The sequence below is a fragment of the Dryobates pubescens genome, chromosome 9 (genome assembly GCF_014839835.1).
Source record: "Dryobates pubescens isolate bDryPub1 chromosome 9, bDryPub1.pri, whole genome shotgun sequence".
Classification (NCBI taxonomy): Eukaryota; Metazoa; Chordata; class Aves; order Piciformes; family Picidae; genus Dryobates; species Dryobates pubescens.
In genome coordinates, this window is record NC_071620.1 from 9,418,061 (window position 1) to 9,436,640 (window position 18,580).

General features: G+C 43.1%; 1 protein-coding gene across 1 annotated transcript in view; it reads right to left on the reverse strand.

Moving 5' to 3' along the window:
* AHRR (aryl hydrocarbon receptor repressor) overlaps nt 1-15,086 on the reverse strand; it is a 99,715-nt gene extending 84,629 nt beyond the window's left edge. Inside the window, exon 1 of the mRNA XM_009896713.2 lies at nt 15,032-15,086. The gene's annotated coding sequence lies outside the window, so the exon portion shown is untranslated. The remainder of the gene's footprint in view (nt 1-15,031) is intronic.
* Between the last annotated feature and the right edge of the window lie 3,494 nt (nt 15,087-18,580).

Below are 18,580 nucleotides of genomic sequence, written 5' to 3' on the forward strand. Positions count from 1 at the left end.
TCTGTATGCTTCTAAGAGTCATACAATCATAGAATTGTCAGGGTTGGAAGGGACCTCAACGATCACCTAGTTCCAGCCCCCCTGCCATGGGCAGGGACACCTCACACTACATCTGGTTGCTCACAGCCACATCCAGCCTGGCTTTGTAAACCTCCAGGGATGAGGCTTCTACCACCTCCCTGGGCAACCTGTTCCAGTGTCTCACCACCCTCATGGGGAAGAATTTCTTCCTAGCATCCAGACTGAATCTAGCCATTTCTATTTTTGCTCCATTCCCCCTACTCCGATCACTACCTGACATGCTAAAAAGTCCCTCACCAGCTTTCTTGTAGGCCCCCTTCAGGTACTGGAAGGCCACAATAAGGTCTCCTCAGAGGCTTCTCCTCTCCAGACTGAACAGCCCCAACTCTCTCAGTCTGTCTCCATAGGAGAGGTGCTCCAGCCCTCTAATTATTCTCATGGCCCTTCTATGAACACGTTCCAGCATGTCCAGATCCTTTCTGTAATAGGGGCTCCACAACTGGTCCAGGTAGGGTCTCACCAGAGTGGAGTAAATGGAGAGTATCACCTCTCTTGACCTTCTGTCTACACTTCTCTTGATGCAGCCCAGGATGTGATTGGCTGCAAGTGCACACTGGTGGCTCATGTTGAGCTTCTCATTCACCAGCACCCCCAAGGCCTTATCTTCAGGGCTGCTCTCACACCAGTCCCTGCCCAGCCTATATCAGCGCTTGGGATTGCCCCGACCCAGATGCAGGACCTTGCACTTGGTCTTGCTGAACCTCATGAGGTTGGCTTGGGCCTGTCAAGGTCCCTCTGGAAGAATCCCTTCCCTCCAGCACATCTGCTGCACCACACAGCTTGGTGTCATCAGCAAACATGCTGAGGGTACACTCAATGCCACTGTCCATGTTACCAACAAGGATGTTAAACAAGACTGGTCCCAGGACTGGCTCCTGGGGGACTCCACTCGTCACTGTCCTCCACTTGGACATGGACCCATTGACAGCCACACTTCTGGTGCAGCTATAAAGCCAGTTTTTTATCCACTGAAACATCCATACCTCAAGCCCATACTGTACCAGCTTGGAGTCCTCACATGCTCTCTCTGCATTTTAGGGAGAACGAAGACAAACCCAAAGCACAACCTTCCGCCTGTCCAGCAGCAGGAGAAGGTCCTTACAACCTTGAGAAGCTTCAGGAGGTGGAGAGCTGAGACTGAAAGGAACAGAATTGCTGGGAAAGGGAAGATGTGGATCATGATCATTCACTTTCTTATGTCAGATGCTTTTAATCACTGCTGACATTGCTGTAATGAATCTCTGAACACTGGGGAAATCCAAAGGACTGAAAGACAGGGCTATATGACAATTTTCAGAAAAGGGAAACAAAATGATCCAGCTAACCACTAGGCTAACATCCATTCCAAGCAAAATACCAGAAAAGATGGCAAGAAAGATGAATGACATCACTTAGTAGAACTTCCTATGGAATATCATGCTCTTTGGAGTGAAACTCGCTCACTGAGAAGTTATCAGCTCTAGCTGGAATTCACTTGTACTAGTAAATCATTTGACTTATCAGCACAGCATTCTGATTTGAAAGAGTCACAATGAAGTATTATGGTGCACAGTTTCCCTAAGTAAAGACCTCGTCAAGTGACAGATCCAATTAAAAAAAACCCACAAAACAACCAAACAAAAACCCACAGAGTAATCACAGAGAAATTGCTGATAAACAGAAGAGGTTTAATAAAGATATTTAGTACAAAGCCATTGGCAATAACACTTCCAAAGTTATAAAAATGTAGAAGAGTGGTAAACAGTGCTGAAGGCATAATGCAGTAGAGCAGTCAGGCATGCCCTGTTTCTGTTTATCCACAAAGCATTTCAATACAGCCAAATGCATCTCAGAACAGGGAATGCGAGGAGTTGCTTCTTAGCAGGGACTGCTCCTGAAATGCCAGGGATTCTTGAAAGGAGTTAGGGATCAAAGTGAGACATGAATACAATCCATATTCTGAGGTTCCAGGGAGGAGCTGATGCAAAGGCAGCTAATGCAGTTGCTGACCTAAGTGAAGTGATTTTACCTCTGTTTACAGATATGATGAGATTGATGCTGGAACAGTGTGTTCAGTTCCCATGTACTTGTTTTTCTATTAACATTAGAAATTGGAAAGGGTGAAGAAAGAAGCTAAAAACCAAAACAAACAAAAAAACCCAACTTGCAGGCTGAAGAAACTGTCTTGCATAGAGAAAAAAGAATCAGGTGATTTGACTAAAATGAAGTACTTTCATGGGGAAAATCTGCATGATGAATTATTTTAACCTGAAACATAGCAAGAACTTTGAAAGTGAAGGTAAAATATCAGATACATCCAAAATAAGAAACAAGGCATTAAACTTTAACACTGTGAGCACTTAAAACACTGGGGCATGCTACAAAGGATCGAATGGATCCCGTTGTCTTGAAATCACTCTTAGATGTTTTTCTGCAATGTACACCTTACCCTAACAGAAGTTGTGCTTAGATTTAATAGAAGCAGTTGGGCTGAATGCAGGCATACTCAGGAAAAAAAATAAAATCATAATTTGGTAGCTTTGATAGCAAGAGGAGGTCAAATTACATTATCCAATGATCTCTCCTTTCATTAAATGTTATGAATCATTTCCTGCCCGAATGTGATCACATACCATACATTCAGTGCTCCAACTACATAAAAGGGCTGTGCAGAGCACAGCTTCGAAGTGGCACAGGTCTGAAAGAGGCAGCCTGGGAATAAGGAAGTTGTGTTCTCATCCCCGCTGCACCGCAGAACCACAGTGCAGCTTCACAGGCAAAGCCAGACAGGGACGGTGCTGGGCTATAGTCTTGAAAGAAACTTTCACGCTCTGGTGAGAGACTTCCACTTGTGACAGCTAAACAGAAGTCTACCTGCCTGCTGTCACTAAAATAACCATGATTAGCCCATTGCTGTCAAATGTTTTGCTTTTGATGGATGATAATATTTTAGGATAAAATATAACAGCTTTGGATACATAATCTTGGCAAATAGCATCCAATGCTGTGTCCTGAAGTAGGCACGCTTCAAGAGATACTGGAGCAAAGAGCCACAAAAATTATTAAAGGCCAAGAAAATGAGCCCCACAGACAGAGTCCAGGACTACAAACTGTTTGGATTATCATGAAGAACAGCAACAGAGAACTTCCTCACAATAAGTAACTCCATTATGTAAGAAACAAACATTTCGTGACAGAGATCAAGCTAATTCTAGCAAGATCCAATTTGCAGAATCTGAGGCTAATCAAATTCAAACTACAAATAATTGAGGATAGCTATTAAAATCATTTACACAGGACTGTAGAGGACTCTCCATCACCGAGCAATTTTTTAATCAAGAATTTTTTTCTAAAGAAAATTATTAGAACTGTGTGGTAATTTTGTTTAAGGATATCTGATGGTCCATGTCATACACGAGATCAAAACAAGATCACAGTGTCTCTTTCTGGACATAAAATTTACTTTTCTATCTCAATCTTCTCTCCAGTGATAAAGAAAGAAAGTTAATTGTTAGAAATTTTGACTAAAGGTGTATCACACTTGTGTTCTGCAAGTACCAGGAATCATATGCTGAGCTTACAGCACAGCTAAGGTTGTCTGATATGGCATATGTAAAGTCTCTCTTTAATTTCCTTTAAAGAAAATATGTACACATTTGGCTATGTTTGGAATTTCTGGGGGGAAAAAAAAACATCCAATTTGCGTGTGCTCAGGAGACTTGCTGTAGTCTGACAGTTATCTATAGTTTCTGCCTGAGCTGAGCACTCCTTATCCCTTTCATTCCTCCTACAGGCATCTGCACTGTACATATGCATCCCCATGTGCTTGACATGCCTTCCCTCAGAGCAGCAAAGGCAGAGACAGACTTTCCTTCTTGCTGTTCCTCCCTGTCCTGATGTTCTCTCCCTCCTCCAGCCACTGCTGCCCTGGAACAAGAGTCTCCAAATAAAAGGCATGGGAATGAGGAGTCAGCCAGAGAAGGTCTATGAGGCAGACTGAGAGGAGGCAGGGAGGACATAAAAGCAGACTACTTGTAGTCCTGAGTCTCAGAAACCCAAAAACCTGTAGACAGACACTGTGCTCCATAACACTCCAGAAAGGGATCACTGAGGAGCTCTGCTTTTGAATTATCATTAGAACTTCAAAGTAACCATTGAAAATTTGGGATTTTTGCCAGAAATTAGGTTGCCTGAACCTGCCTGCTGCAGCCTCTCACCCAGGTCTCCTGCAGGCTCCTTTGCCATCGCTCTCTGCGATACAAGAAGTCAGAACACGTGGAGACAGACCCCAGTCCTGCTCAGAGAGCTTGGGAAAGGAATCAGCTGTGCAGGGGCTGTAGCAATGAGGGCTGCATGATGTCAGGCACGCAACTACAGCCCGTGACGTCGGAGGCATGAACCTTTTTTCTTCTGGGAGCCTTGTTCTCAAAGTGATGAGCACTCAGTGCTGCAGCTGAAGGCACCCACAACTGTGCTCTGAATGAACATACACCAAAGGCTGTGGCCTCTGAAAAATCACCTCCTGAACGCCTGGCATTGAGTAAATGGGACTAATAGAACCGTATGTCTCAGCAGTATCATAAAGATTAACTCAGCCATGGTTTTGATATGCTTAGACATTAGAGACACAGTTGTCACAAAACATTCTGTAACAAAATTAATAGTGCTGTGTTTGCACAGGATTTGAACAGTGCATAGTATAGAGCTGAGACCACAAGGGGAACCAGGGTAATAAAAACAGAATATGCACTCTCTCTTTCTAGTGTGAGACAAAGTATAGTGCAGCTCCACATAGGTGAGGAATTCACATTTCATCTTTAATTCCTGGGTTACCTAATTTGCAAGTGCTTGACTTTGAAACACCGCAGCCTTTTGCTACAGGATGAGTACGCAGCCACCCTCTTCAGGAACCTTTAGCAGAACAATCATCTCAGTTACGATTCTCCCCTCACAAACAAGTTCATTTGGGGACTAAATTATCTCATCGGTGTTCTTTTCTTTATTTGTTTATATAAGAAATCCTGAAATTAAGTTCAAGGAGACTTTTTTTTGAGCTTTGAGGATGTACATAACAAACTTTTTTTAAAAAAAATAAGCTTAGATGCAGAGGGTTTGGGTTTTTTTTTCAAGTGATGTTTGAAAAATTAAGCTGTTTTTAGAACTTCTAACATGTGCACTGTGTCACTTCAGGAAGGATATAGACTGTAGCACATACAAAAATGCACCCAACAAAATCAGATTTGGCATATGCCTGGTAGGATCCTTTATAGTCAGTGGAGTGGAATTTCTTTCTAACTGGTTTTACTTTGGTTCTCCATTGTCTTTGTCACAGACTGAGGAGAATACAGGATTGCTGCAGTGGCTGGACTACTCTTTCCGTAGTAAGGTGTGAGCAGGGATAAAAATATTTGCTACAGCTGGGGCATTTAAGATATCATCTGAACCATATGGATTATTTGATGATTAACAAGACACTCAGTCTCACATTGCAATCTTTCCCTCAGTAGGGACATGTTTCACCTTTAAACTCTCAGGAACACAGTATCTTTGAGATCTCTGTCCCTCTGTTATGTTTGCTAGAACCTGACTAACAGGTCAAAAGTAACTACTGGAGACTGAAAAGCAGACACTATGAAAGCAAAAGCATCATTTCCATAGCAAATTTGACTAAGACCAGTAATGAAATGTTTTTGCCATGAATGAGTAGTGCATCAGGACCTTAGTTCAGCTGTCTTCAACCTATAGTTCATTCAGATTCTGGGAGCAGCTTTATGCTGGCATTGCAGAGCTCAGTACAAGCAAACAACTCAGGTATGTTTATCATGTGTATATATACATTTTCAGATATGTTCTGCCCAGATTTAGCTCCGTGCTGTCATGATAAGCCTCCTAGAGCTATTTAGTTCATCAAGCTTGTCTAGTTCATTAGCTTGTCAACACTGCTCTATCATTTTAAGTGAGGGATAAATGTCCTTGGATAAAAAGGATCATAGTATCACTTTGAATGGGTTGTGTCACTTTGTTCAGAAGACACATGTGGCCTTGCATTGGCTGCTTTTTGGGTTGTTTTATCCTCATGCCCTGTTCCCCTGTTCCACCATAAGGTGGTACATGTTCCAACACACATACACCACTGTGATGGGATGAATTAGACATGTCACCTGGAGTCACAGAACTAGCTACAGGTTGCATATGCAGTCCTCCAGGTGTTACTCACCCAACCACCTGTACTTTAATACCCTGCTTGTTATTTCATCAGATTGATTGTCTGGGGATTGGGGTTCTCTTTGAAGTACTGGAATGATCTTTGATAAGACTACTTATCATCCTTCATCCACCAGGGCAAACTAGAAGTGTGGTGCAATTTTAGAGCAAATGATGAGACAAAGGGAGGCTAGAGACAGATTGAACAGATGAGACAGAAAGAGGGAAACACTAGGAATCAATTTTAGGAATTTTCCACTGAAAGGCCAAAATTAAACTAAGTTAAATGGAATTTTTATCAGGAAAGGATTTCTTATCAAAACCAACAAGACTCCACAGCAGACAGTAAGCTGGCGATCCCCTCCTGCAAGTGGGATGAGATCTAATTTGAAGTCTTTTGAAAAAGTCTGCCATATACTGTAACTGTACCTTCATTTCCCTGATTCTTTTCTACAAAAGGCTGCTTAAAAGGTTTTTTGCAGTTCAGTTGGGAATAGGAGTCAAAATAGATGACAGATCATATGTTTTCTATATCTATTTTTTCATATATGTATATATATCTCACATATATATTTCATATATTTATAATATATTTTTATGTTTCTGTATCTCTAGAGACAGTGTGGATATGGAAAGAAGCCATTGGCTCAGAGACACGGCCTCTCCTCAGAGGAGCTTCTGTGACACCAGGAGAACACAGCACATTTTCCCCAAGAAGAGATGCAAACGAAGGCTGGATCTAAGGCCAACAAAATGAGGACTGACACCTTTGTTATGCTAAAAGGTATTATGAAATGTGTGTGCAGCAATACAAGAACAGAGAGAAGAAAATGAGTTATAAATCTAAATGTAACATCAGCTCGTTGGGAAGATATCATCCTATACTTCTCCTGTCTTTGCTCTTATGTCATTCAGTTGAAGAAAAAAAGAAGCCGAGGATGAAATGCCAGAAGCCCTGTAACAGAGGTTCAACAGACCTTAGATGTCTGAAGATCCAGGGGAAACAACAACAACAAAAAATCCAACAACAACCAAAGAAAGAAAAAAAAAAGCCAGGGTAAAAAGAAGATGTTTTTCTCAAAGCTTGAGATGGAAAAAGGGAATGCAGAGCATGATGAATGGAGTGATAACTCGTGTCAATTAGATGACTTTGATTAAAGCAACACCTAACGCAGGAGCATGAATGGTGAAACAAGAGATCAGACACTGGGAACTGACATATGTAACTAGAGTAAGATTTCTTTAGGCTTTATTATAACCAGCTGTTTATGATTGATTTGATTTGCTTTGCTTTAATATAGAGTCAGAATTTTAGGTTTTGTTATAACCTGTTGTTTATTGATTTGATTTGTTTTAATATATGTCTACAAAGGCCTTAGTGAAATGTTAGGAACTCACAGCTAATAGTTGGAATAAAAATGAGACTATGAAACAATAAGTTTTTCAAGGATGGGAAAGGAGGAGAGATCACTACAGAAGATGTGAATACAAGAACCAGTTGTGAGCCATCACAATATTCTACATGTAACCCATCCTTGGGAAAGGTACTGATTGTAACAACAGAGCTAAAATAGTTACAAGCACAAGGACTCAGCATGCAACCCACCAGCAGGTGCTGACCAGAGGATTACTGCATTGAAAGACCACCCGAAGAACAAACTAATTTAAATAAACCCACCTTTATATGCATATGTATAAGGAATAGAATATTTAAAAGGGAGTTAGATTGTGTTTAGTGTGCGTTGCGGGTGGAGTGCAGACCCCCCCCACACCCAGCGCTGTTTGCTGGTCTCTTATTGCCTTAAAATTGCTCTTTTCAAATTAAAATAGTATTTAATCGACTTTAATTGGCTTCGTCATTAATAACACAGAGAAAAACTGAAATGAAACAAGAAATATTTTCTTCTAACATAACTCAGCAAGTTATGTTAGCTTGATGCTCAAATGGACTTTGTTATTATTGTTATAATTGCAATTTGATCTTCAAAAACATTACACCAGTGTAAGAAACACTGCAGCACTCGAAAGAAGCAGGTCAGAGTTTGGAAACGCTCACGGGGAGCCAGGCTGGCATGTGAGAGTTGTCAAGATTTTGCTCAGTTCTTGCAAACCTTCAGTTTAAAGAAATACATGAAAATCAGAAGGAAAACTCAAAAGCTCCTGCTCTTTCAGATACAGCATCTGAAGACAAAAGTAAAAATCAAACCTGATTTAGCTGTTTTATATATTTTTTTGTTTTGCTATTACAGAAGTAGCTAAACAAGACATCCCAGTTGAAAGGCTGGCTAGTTTTGTCTGCCGTGCCGACGAGGCACTCCTCCGGCACCTCGGTTCGGATGCGTACTCAAATTCACTGCAGGTCTTTAACTCTGTAAGTATACAGTTTCTCCAGGAACAGTTTTCTCCAGGAACACAGTTTTCTCTTTTGGAAGCAGTACAACATACCTATTCCTACTCTGTTTCTGATTATCTATGAACATATCTATCTTTTTTATTCATCATTTGACAAGTTTTTAGCATTTTCTATTGTAAATGCTCTTACTGGTTTAGAGACACATCTCCAGAGGGAAAAAACATGTTTCAATACATTTGCAAGTTGTCTGCAGTACAAGTCTGCTTTCTAATATTATTTATTTATGCTATTACCCTAACTAATCAATAAATGAAAGTTTATTTTCATTAATAACCCCAGCAACAGTATTTTTTAATGTGTTCATTACATTTTTCATAATGCACACTGAGATTTTTGGGGGTTTTTTTACATTTAGTTTTCATAATACTGACTGTTTCAAACACTGACTGTTAGTATTTCACCTTATATAATTAGGGGAAGAGATGTGGAGAAAGTCAATTTTTTGCATTCAAAAAACCCAGAATTGTTTTAGTTTCTAAGATAAAAGGGCAAATGTTTTGTGGATGCATCCTACTACATACAATGTGTCATAAAGCATTTGCCACCATCAAAACTCCCTAACACTAACAGAACAGCTAGTTTAACATTTATTGATTCTCATCCACTCCTGAAAAGTAATAAACCAGAATTTTTCATAGTGAGAAAATCTTAGGGAATCTCTTAAATTAAAAAGTAGGAGAGAACTATTTTATCTGCTTTCATACCATGCCTTCCCTTCCTAATCCCTCAACACCCATCTATCCAAAGACAGACCCATTTTGTTAATTATTACATCTTTGCAAATTCTGCTGAAAGGACCCTCAAAGGATCATACAGAACATCCTTCCCTGCTTCATAGAGAAGCAGCTGTACCAAAACCATTCAGAAGTTTCAGCTCGGAGAAATGGTTTGTGAGCATGAAAGTCTTTCGTGGTTGGTTGTTTTTTTTTCCTAGCTAAATCAATTGATATAATAAAAAAAAAAGTGCCACATCTTTCTAGTCTATTACATGCTCAGGCCATCATAGCTGTAACAACACAGCTGTTAAACCACTCCCAAAAGCTGCTTATACTGAAGAAGTATAGTTTCTGTGAGTACCCCAGAGATTTTATTCCAGCATTTAACTGTTATTAAAACCACATTTTTCCTAAGCATCTTAACCTAAATTTTTCCTTACTGCAATGCAAGATCATAATTTCTTGTCCTAGCTGACATGAACTTAAACAACAGTTTAAGTTCAACTAACTTTGCAGCTAACTCTGCATTTCTAAAGCATTTAAGCATTTTTCTCTTTACTCTTCCCATCTCTAGACTAAACAAATATTTTAATCTTTTCTAGTAAGTGATGTTTTCTAGGTATCTGATCATTCCTATTGCTCTCCTCTGAACTCTTAAGTTGATCTGCATTTTTTCTCAAGTACCCCATTCCCAAATGACTGCAATACTCCAGCTAATGACCTACCTAGGCTGACTAGGATGAATTTTTTCTCCATATATCTTAGAAAAAACACTCCTGTTTTTACATGCCAATTTTTACACATTGTTTTCACACGAGTGTAATGCTACTAACTCATGTTTAGTTTGTGATCCACCAAATTTCTACATCCTTTACTCCTTAGCTCATGTTGTCAAGTCAGCTGTTGCCCAAGCTGTATTTCAGTGCATGATTATTCCCAACTGAAGACAAACTTTTGGACAAAACCACACAGACTCACATCCTACTTGGTTTTCTGGAGGTTGTGGCTGTCAAAAATAACTCTAAATTATGAGTCTCATCTTCCAAGATGCCTGAAACCTGCTTCAGCTTGGTGACATCTGCAGGCTGAATGCCCACATGCTCTGACCCGTCCTTCGAACCATTCATGAAACAGGGAACAGCTCTGACAGATCCCTGTGGAGTCCCAGCCTGATAGTCATCTCAGTATACCACTCCCAAGTCTCTAGTACCTGTATTCTTCAACCACGGAACAACCTCAGCAAATTTTACTTCTCTAGAAATGGCCCAAAACAAGAAGTAAACACTGTGTTTGTGGAAGAATTCCTCATTTGAGTAAAGGGGGAAAGACTTAACGTGACAAATGCAGTAGGAGATCTCAGACATCAGAAAAACACATTCTGGAGAAGCAAATCCCTGTGAAAGACAATGAGGCCAAGAAGAGCCTGCTTTCCAAACAGTCCTGCCCTGACCCTGTGGTGACAATATATTATTTGGAGCTTCAGCAAAGGGAAAAGTTTGAGAGGCTACTCAGCATCATGACACTCAGGGATCAATACTGCTGGGAAATTGAAACAATGACCCCAAAACTGCCACATACTCCACTCTGCCTAAGCTCCAACGTTGCAAAAGAGGGAGATTCCTAACAAGTTAACTAAATTTGATTTTATGTTCACACATGTTTTCAGCAAGCTAAAACTACTGAAATAACCACCTTTTAGCATCAATAAATAAAGGTTAAGAGTAAGGAATAAATATTTAATACATCTAATACATCCACAGAAACTACTGTTGAATAGAGAGCAGTAGCTCTGCTGCACCAGGCACCACTGCAGTCACAGGATAGGTCAAATACATGACTGCAAACATGTTTTGCAGCCCTAGCTTCATAGACTGCATCTTGCAAATTGCTTATTTGTTTTCTGCAGATGTAGCCTTCATTCAAAACCATAGAAAGTATAGTCCAGCCCAAAGCAATCTTATCATCCAACAAGTACAGACTAAATGCTTCGCTCATAGACACTCATATTAAAGGTGTTCCACAGACACAGATGCTAAGCACCACCATCTTGCAGTTTTCCATCACTATTCTGCACCTGCCCTAAGGCATCTATCAGAGGGAAAGCATAAGATCTGGAATCAGTTTTCCAAAACAAAGGTAAGAGACATACACTGTGTTTCTCACATTTGTAGCTGCACGTCTACATACCTAAGGCTTGTACTTGAGCGAACAGATCCTACCTCATCCACCCTGAAATGGTGGTATCACCTGCTGGTACTAGGGACTTCGTGAGTATTTGAGGTGCATTTAGTTGGCATTGTGTGGCACCATTCTGTCTATCCCACCTGTGCAATCCTATTAAGTCCATCCATTCAAGTTCTGCAGTTACCCATGTTACATTTGTTGACAACACAGCCACATCTGCTACAGAAACTTCAAAGATCATGACTCTGAAGGTAACTTGAATTAAATCCAAACTGACTGTCAACAACTCAGTGGGAGCTCTGGACCAACAGACATACTCCTAAAGCATTTCCATCTGAGGATGTTCAGCCAGTCCCTAACTCTGAGTCAAATTCCTTGTGCAGTACCCTGACATTTTCATTCTTCATGCAGACCCAGGAACATGCATTAGGCTGATCTTCCTCTTAGAAAAAGGACAGCACTCTTAAGGCTGCATATTTGCTCTTGTGCACACCTTTTTGCTTTGACCTCAAAATGTTTGCAGAAATCATGGTCTGTATTTTCTAGTAGCGATCTGCATAGAGGACCAACAATGAAACTATTTCTCCCAAAGCAGCAGCTCTTGCTTCCGCTAGCCAAGTACGGCTAGATTTCTTTACATACAGCAGCATATACCTCTGACATATAACTGACCTTCTCATACCAGATGGTAGCTGACAGGAAACGAATTTCTGGGGCGAAGACAAATTTTTGCTTTTCACATCTTGTGATAGCTGTGCCCCATTCTGAGCAGCAAGTGCTGCCCTGCTGCAAAGTCCTCCTGTCCTGTTTGCCATGGTCATGTGGTGACTGTGACCACCTCTAGTGAGCAGTCATGAGTGTGGCTGCTGGGCAGCAATCATGAATACATTCACATTGATCAACATCCCATCGCTGTGGCTAAACCAATGATGTCTTCAGCAGGCAGGTGACAACCACCACACAGGTAACCATGTTCAAGTGGAAACAGCCAGAGCTGAGCAGAATTGCACTTGTGCTATTCAGGCAGATGTGTTAACAGCTGATGAATTGTGGTTATCTGAGCTATAGTTTATTCCTCATGGGTAAGCCAACTCAAATTGAAAACATCACCACTCTTCAGCAACAAGTTTATGTGTGCGGACGAGTCAAATTAGAAGCAATGTCTAAGCTAGGACTCCAGTTATTCTATAGTGAAGACAAGCCCACGTTATCTGGATTCACCCCCTTCCTAGGGCTCAACTTTATTGGTTATTCAAACATTACTGTAAAAAAAAAACCCTGGCTGACACTTTCTACTCAAACTTGGCAATTCCTTAAATTTTCCTCCAAAATCTGCTTTGTCCTAGCTGTCTCTGGGCACAAAGAGACACTCCCACATCCTTTACATTCCAGTTGGGGCTAATTGAACTCACATGTCAGCATGAGTCAGCAGTAATTACCAGGAATATTAAGGAAAGATTTGGCACCGGACCTTGGTTATTCAACAGCAGAGTCCCCATTTTTAGTGGGGTCTCACGTCGAATCGAACCTCTTAAAAACACGGCAACAAAAGCTGCACCAAGTTCTCGGTCTAGTTCAACGACATATGGGCAGATCTCGATACCGAAAGTATATTTTTAGATATACTACAGAAAGGCAAATCTAATGGAAAAATCATTTCTGACCACTAAATCCTCCATGGCGGAGTTTAAATCTGTTTATATGTTGAAACCGATGAATCAATATTAGACTGGCTGGCTGGTTTTTGTACACATCCTCACTGCAAGCCAGGCCTAGCACTGCATTTCCTCTGTAGGATCCCTGGGCAGAAATACCAATCAATGGGAAGTGGAGGTAACAATAGACCTCCCCGTCCTATGCCTCATTTAGAATAAAAATTCTGAAACCACAACAACTGGGATTTTCCACATATGAGTGTTCTGTCCCTCCCACTCTCCTGACGGTCCCCCTCAGTACGCCTTCACCCTAGAGACTGTGGAGCCCTCTGCTCCCAGAGCTGAAGACTTGAGGTGTTTACGCACTGGCGCAACACAGCCCCTAGGAACCCCACCCTCTCCAGGATGTAGAACACCTTACTACACTTTTAATGGTCAACTACAGAAAAAAAAATAGGTTGTCACAAACATATACATTAATGCAGAGATGCAGTGGATGGGGCGCTGAAAAGGACGGTCACAGCCTGTGCTCAGGCGGGGGGGGGGGGCAGAGAAGCAGCGGCGTTAAAGTTACTATCAAAACCTTAACTGGTAACTTTTTCTATGGTGTTAGGTAGTTTTGTTTTTCAAGGAAATAAATTCTTGCTCTTGGTTGCAAATTAACCAAGCATCTTGCCAGTGAATTTGATCACGTCGGTCATTAATTCTTTCACTTAAATGCACTGTTTTAGTCTTAGCCCTGGATAATAACCACTCTCTATGGTTCATAAAGGAGAACTGTTTTATTTTATCTGCTGCAAACATATGTGCATCAACATTCTTCTCAGCAAACTACTTCTGAGCCCAACCAGATCATTCAGTTTTATTTAAATCCAGTCTCAGCCATCTTTTTGAAGCCTCCAACTACCAAACAACGTCAAGTATATATATATATATTATTTTTTCTCTCGTGGTTTTTGTGTCTTTCTTTTTGGTGTCAATAGTCTCTATCTCCTAGAAACTCACCAAATGACGCAGAAACATTGTTTGTGCCCGTCTTCAAAACAGACAAACAAAAAGTTTTTTACATTATATAACTTGGTTCTACGCTCCTTGTGTTATTCTTTAATAAAGACATAAAGCTACAACTTTGCCTGAAGATGTACAAAATTCTTGTTTACTAAACAAAGTAATACGGTCAGAAAAGGCACCAAAGTCCACACACACGCTTCACACGTCCCCTCACTGATTTTTTCCCCCCTTTGGTAAGTCAAACTGAAACGCAACAAGAATTTTTAGCTCCGAAAGCAAAGATTTTCAAGGCAGTACTGACTGACCCCAAAGCAAACCCACTCTGTTCTACTCCAAGTGAGAGCACTCGGGGCTCGAAAGTGGTGACGTGAAACTTTATTTCACTTGCTTTCCCCCCGAAAGGTCTCTCGAGGCATCAGTAGAAGGGGCTGAAGAGGTGAAGCCAGATATGGCCAAGCTGGCAGGGCACAGCCCTCCGCCAGCCTGGTTCCAGCCCTCGGGACAGTGGGACAGCACCCGGGGCATTACCCGCCCGAGGCCGGCGGACCCTCGGCAACTCCTGGGGCTTTTGCGTGGGACCTGCGATCCATCAGTGGCGATCGGCTGGAAGAAGCGGGGCACGTCCTGAGTGGCTGCGGTCCCACCGCCGCCGAAGGAGCCGGCGGGGAGAACCGACACCCCAAAGGGGTGGTAGTGGTTTGGGGGACGCGATAGCCCCGGTTCCCTCACAAAAGCCCGGGCTGAAGCCTCGCCTGCCCACCGCAATCTCTCGGGATGCAACTACTTACCCCACAGCCCCCGACACGACCCGGGGGTGCAAAGTTTCTCCGGGCGAGGAGCAGACCCCGGCCGCGACCCAGAGCGGGCCGCCAAGGCGCGGCGGTGGTTGCCGGGGCGGAGGTGAGGGAGCGGGACGAAGGGCGCCGGGGGTGGGGAGGAGGATGCTCGGCCGCCGCTTCCCTCGTGATTCAGGTGGCGGGCTGGCGGCCGAGTGACAGCGCGAGCCGCCGGCTTCTTGCTCGCACGCGATCCCCGGCCCTCCGCCGTCACCCCCCGCCGGCGACAGAGGGCGCTGCGGCGGCACCGGCGGCGGCACCGGCAGCCAGGGGCGGGAGGCGGCGGCCGCGGCGGGGACGGGGCCGCTGGGCACGGCCGGACGAGGCTGCAGTCTTAAGCGCTCGTCCCCGCCGCCGGGGAATAAGGGATGGCGGGGGGAGGGCGACCCGGGCCCCTTTCGGTGCGCTGCACCTGCCCGCCCTGCAGCCGAGCCCCGCTCTCCTGAAAAGTTCAAAGGGAAAAGTACCGTGTGGGTGTCTTCCCGCCTCCGGGATGTCTGGAGCAGTTTCACAATCCCCCTGTGGCATCGGTGCGTCCACCACACCGCCTGCCCCGGTCTCTCTTCGGATCGGGCCCCTTTGCTCTAGCTGCCTTGCCTGGCAGAAGTGCATGTCCCTCTCCATACCCGCGCCATCCCTTCAGCACGGGGCTTACCAGTTTCACCAGCAAGCTAAGCCATAACTCGGATGTATTTTTAACTAGCAGGATTTTTTTCCCCAAAACATTTTGACGATGGATTTCTGGTTTGTACGAGAAGTGTCAGGGGATCCCAGTCAAGCAGGGCGGCCTTTTGCAGGTGGTGTTTGATGCTGCTGTTTGCTGACTACTCAAAGCAACTCTTGGACAGAAGGCTTAAGGGAAGGACAGACAGACCCAGAGCAAGTTGATGCAGGAAGTCCAAGGTAACAAAGTGAGAAACAATCTTTTGCCTGGGGGGATGACAGTCCTTAGTGAGGAGATCAAAAATCTGAACCCCAGCAGACCTCTGGGGCTGGTTGTTGTGGAGAAGACCTACCTACTGCTTCTCAGCCCTGGATTGCTGAAGTGTCCCCTCAGATGCCGACAGTGTTGCAGGTACCAGCCTTCAAACTGCCATGGCCTTCACTGCCTGCCTTCACCCCAGACACAGTGCTGCAGCTTCTCAGGCCCCAGCTACCTTCGCTCTATGTGCATGGGCAATACTTTTGGGAAAGCCCAAATATCAAGATAGAGGTGGCAGGAATCACACACAGAATCACAGAATCATTCAGGTTGGAAAGTCCTTTGCATGTATAAAAATTTCACTTTTGCTTATCCTAGAATGACACAATGTATTGGGTTCAAAGAGGCATTTAAGTCAAGTCCAATCCCCCTGCAGTAAGCAGGGTCATCATCTTCAAACAGATCAAGTTGCTCAGAGCCCTGTCCAACCTGACTTTGAATGGCTCCAGGGATGGGCCATCCACCACTTCTCTGGGCAACCTGTGCCTGTGTTTCACCACCCTCATAGTAAAAAATTTCTCCCTTATATTTAGTTTGAATGTGGTAATAGATTTTTCATCCATACGAAGATTTACTCTCCGGTTTATTGTGGTACAGATTGAACAAAAATGCCCTGCCTGAGCATGAATTTACTGCAGAAGGAATGGAGAGGAACTGGAGTGTTAGAAAGTACCTAAGCCTTCTGTTCTCCCCTCTCACCCTGGACAGGGTGAGGAGGGTGGCATGAGCACTGTGGTAGGCCTTGATGGTTGCACTTGTGTGGCTTCCCAGCTTCCTCAGCAGCAAAGAACTGTACCTCTCTACAGCACCCTGCTGCTTCACCTCGCAATCACTGATATGTCTTTGGCTTGACCACTCATCTTGCTTTTTAGCAGGGCAGCCTTACTTTAACAAATGTACCTCCATAATAAGCTTTCATCCCTCTTTTGCTTATGTTCTTCAAGACGAGGGGAGCCCTGGACCCCAGCCCTCCTGTCCTGCACATGAAGATGGAAGAGTCCGTCTCACAGGAACACTATTGTTCCAGCAAAATAGAACCAGTCAGTGCTGTTGATTGCTCTGTTACATCTTCCCAGACAGAGCCCTAGTTATAAAAATAGATGCAATAATCCACATGGACAGTTGCAATTGTAAACGGCATTCAAAAAGCAAAAACGGAATTCATCGTTTGACACAGACATATCCCCAATCCATCAGAATGTGACACATTGGCCACACGTCTGTGCCAAACTATGAATGCCATTATTTACTCTTCTTTTGAATGCTATTTACAATTGCAACCTTCACAGTAAATTAGTTCAGCTATTTCGTATCAGACATTTTCTGAGAGGCTTTGGTGTTGTCTGCACTTATTATATTCAGAGAATTGATGTAAGTTAGACCGACTCAGACCACAGTAAATCTTCAGGGACTACAGATTGTGCTTATATTAGGAAGATTTGCCAGCATAACTCTACCAGCAAAATCCTATCTGGCAGAGGCAAGGCCTATGTTTGGAAAGAGAAATCAAAGGCCATCAACACTGAATAGCTCCCCACTAGATAGAACAATGGTACTTCTGCTGCCAGGCCATTGACAGAGAGTGATTTACCCAGATGAGAATTGAGGGTGGGGGAGAGGAGGGAGGGGTAAAGCCCAGAAAATGCTGGATAATGGTGAGATAATCATGGGACAACTGTTGTTCATCACTTTTCCTGTTGAACTCAATGCCTTGAAGGAGAGTCCAGGAGCCTCGAGGTGTTTTGATGTGTGAAGATAATATCTGAGCTCATTGACCAGGCTGTCATTTAGAAGCACTGTCACCACGTGGTGTTCAGGTCACTCTATCAAATCTCTTAGTGAGTTCATTGACTAGGAACAGGGCTGAGCTAGTGTATGTCCAGCATGGAATTGGGACCCTGTTCCACCTGTCTGCATTGATATGTCTGAAGACAATGGTTCAGATGTTTTGTAGGAACTCACTCCATTCTCGCCCATAGGGAGAATATTTGTGCTGTGCTCTCTTCACTTCTTGGCTTTTAACTTTCGTTAAAAGTAATTACATTTGCCAGGCAAGAATTGTTTTTCATAATCTCATGCTGCTGACTGTTTATACTTACACCAGCTATGTGCAGATCTTTTTTACACAAGTTAGGCTTACTGAACAACTGCCAGATAGTTCTGCTTTCCTTCTTGAATTTTAATTGCTTACTTGCCCAGCATCTATTTTTAAAATGGAATTGTAAATGGAACAGCAAGCTCCATCACTCACCAGAGAGGCAGAGGGTCGATGCCCTCCTTATTCCTTCTTCTCTCCCTCCTACAATGAATGTGGAGGAACTGGGACCTGAGCTGTCAAAGCATTTAACCATGAGCATAAGCACTTAATTTCAGGAATGCATTCAGATGCTTTGCAGAACTGGAAGTAGATCTCAGTATTTCAAAGGGCTCCAAGTATTTCAAGGTTATAAGGACATACTGATTTTACATAAAAAGTGTGATCATCTATAAACTCATATGCACAAAGACACACACAGACA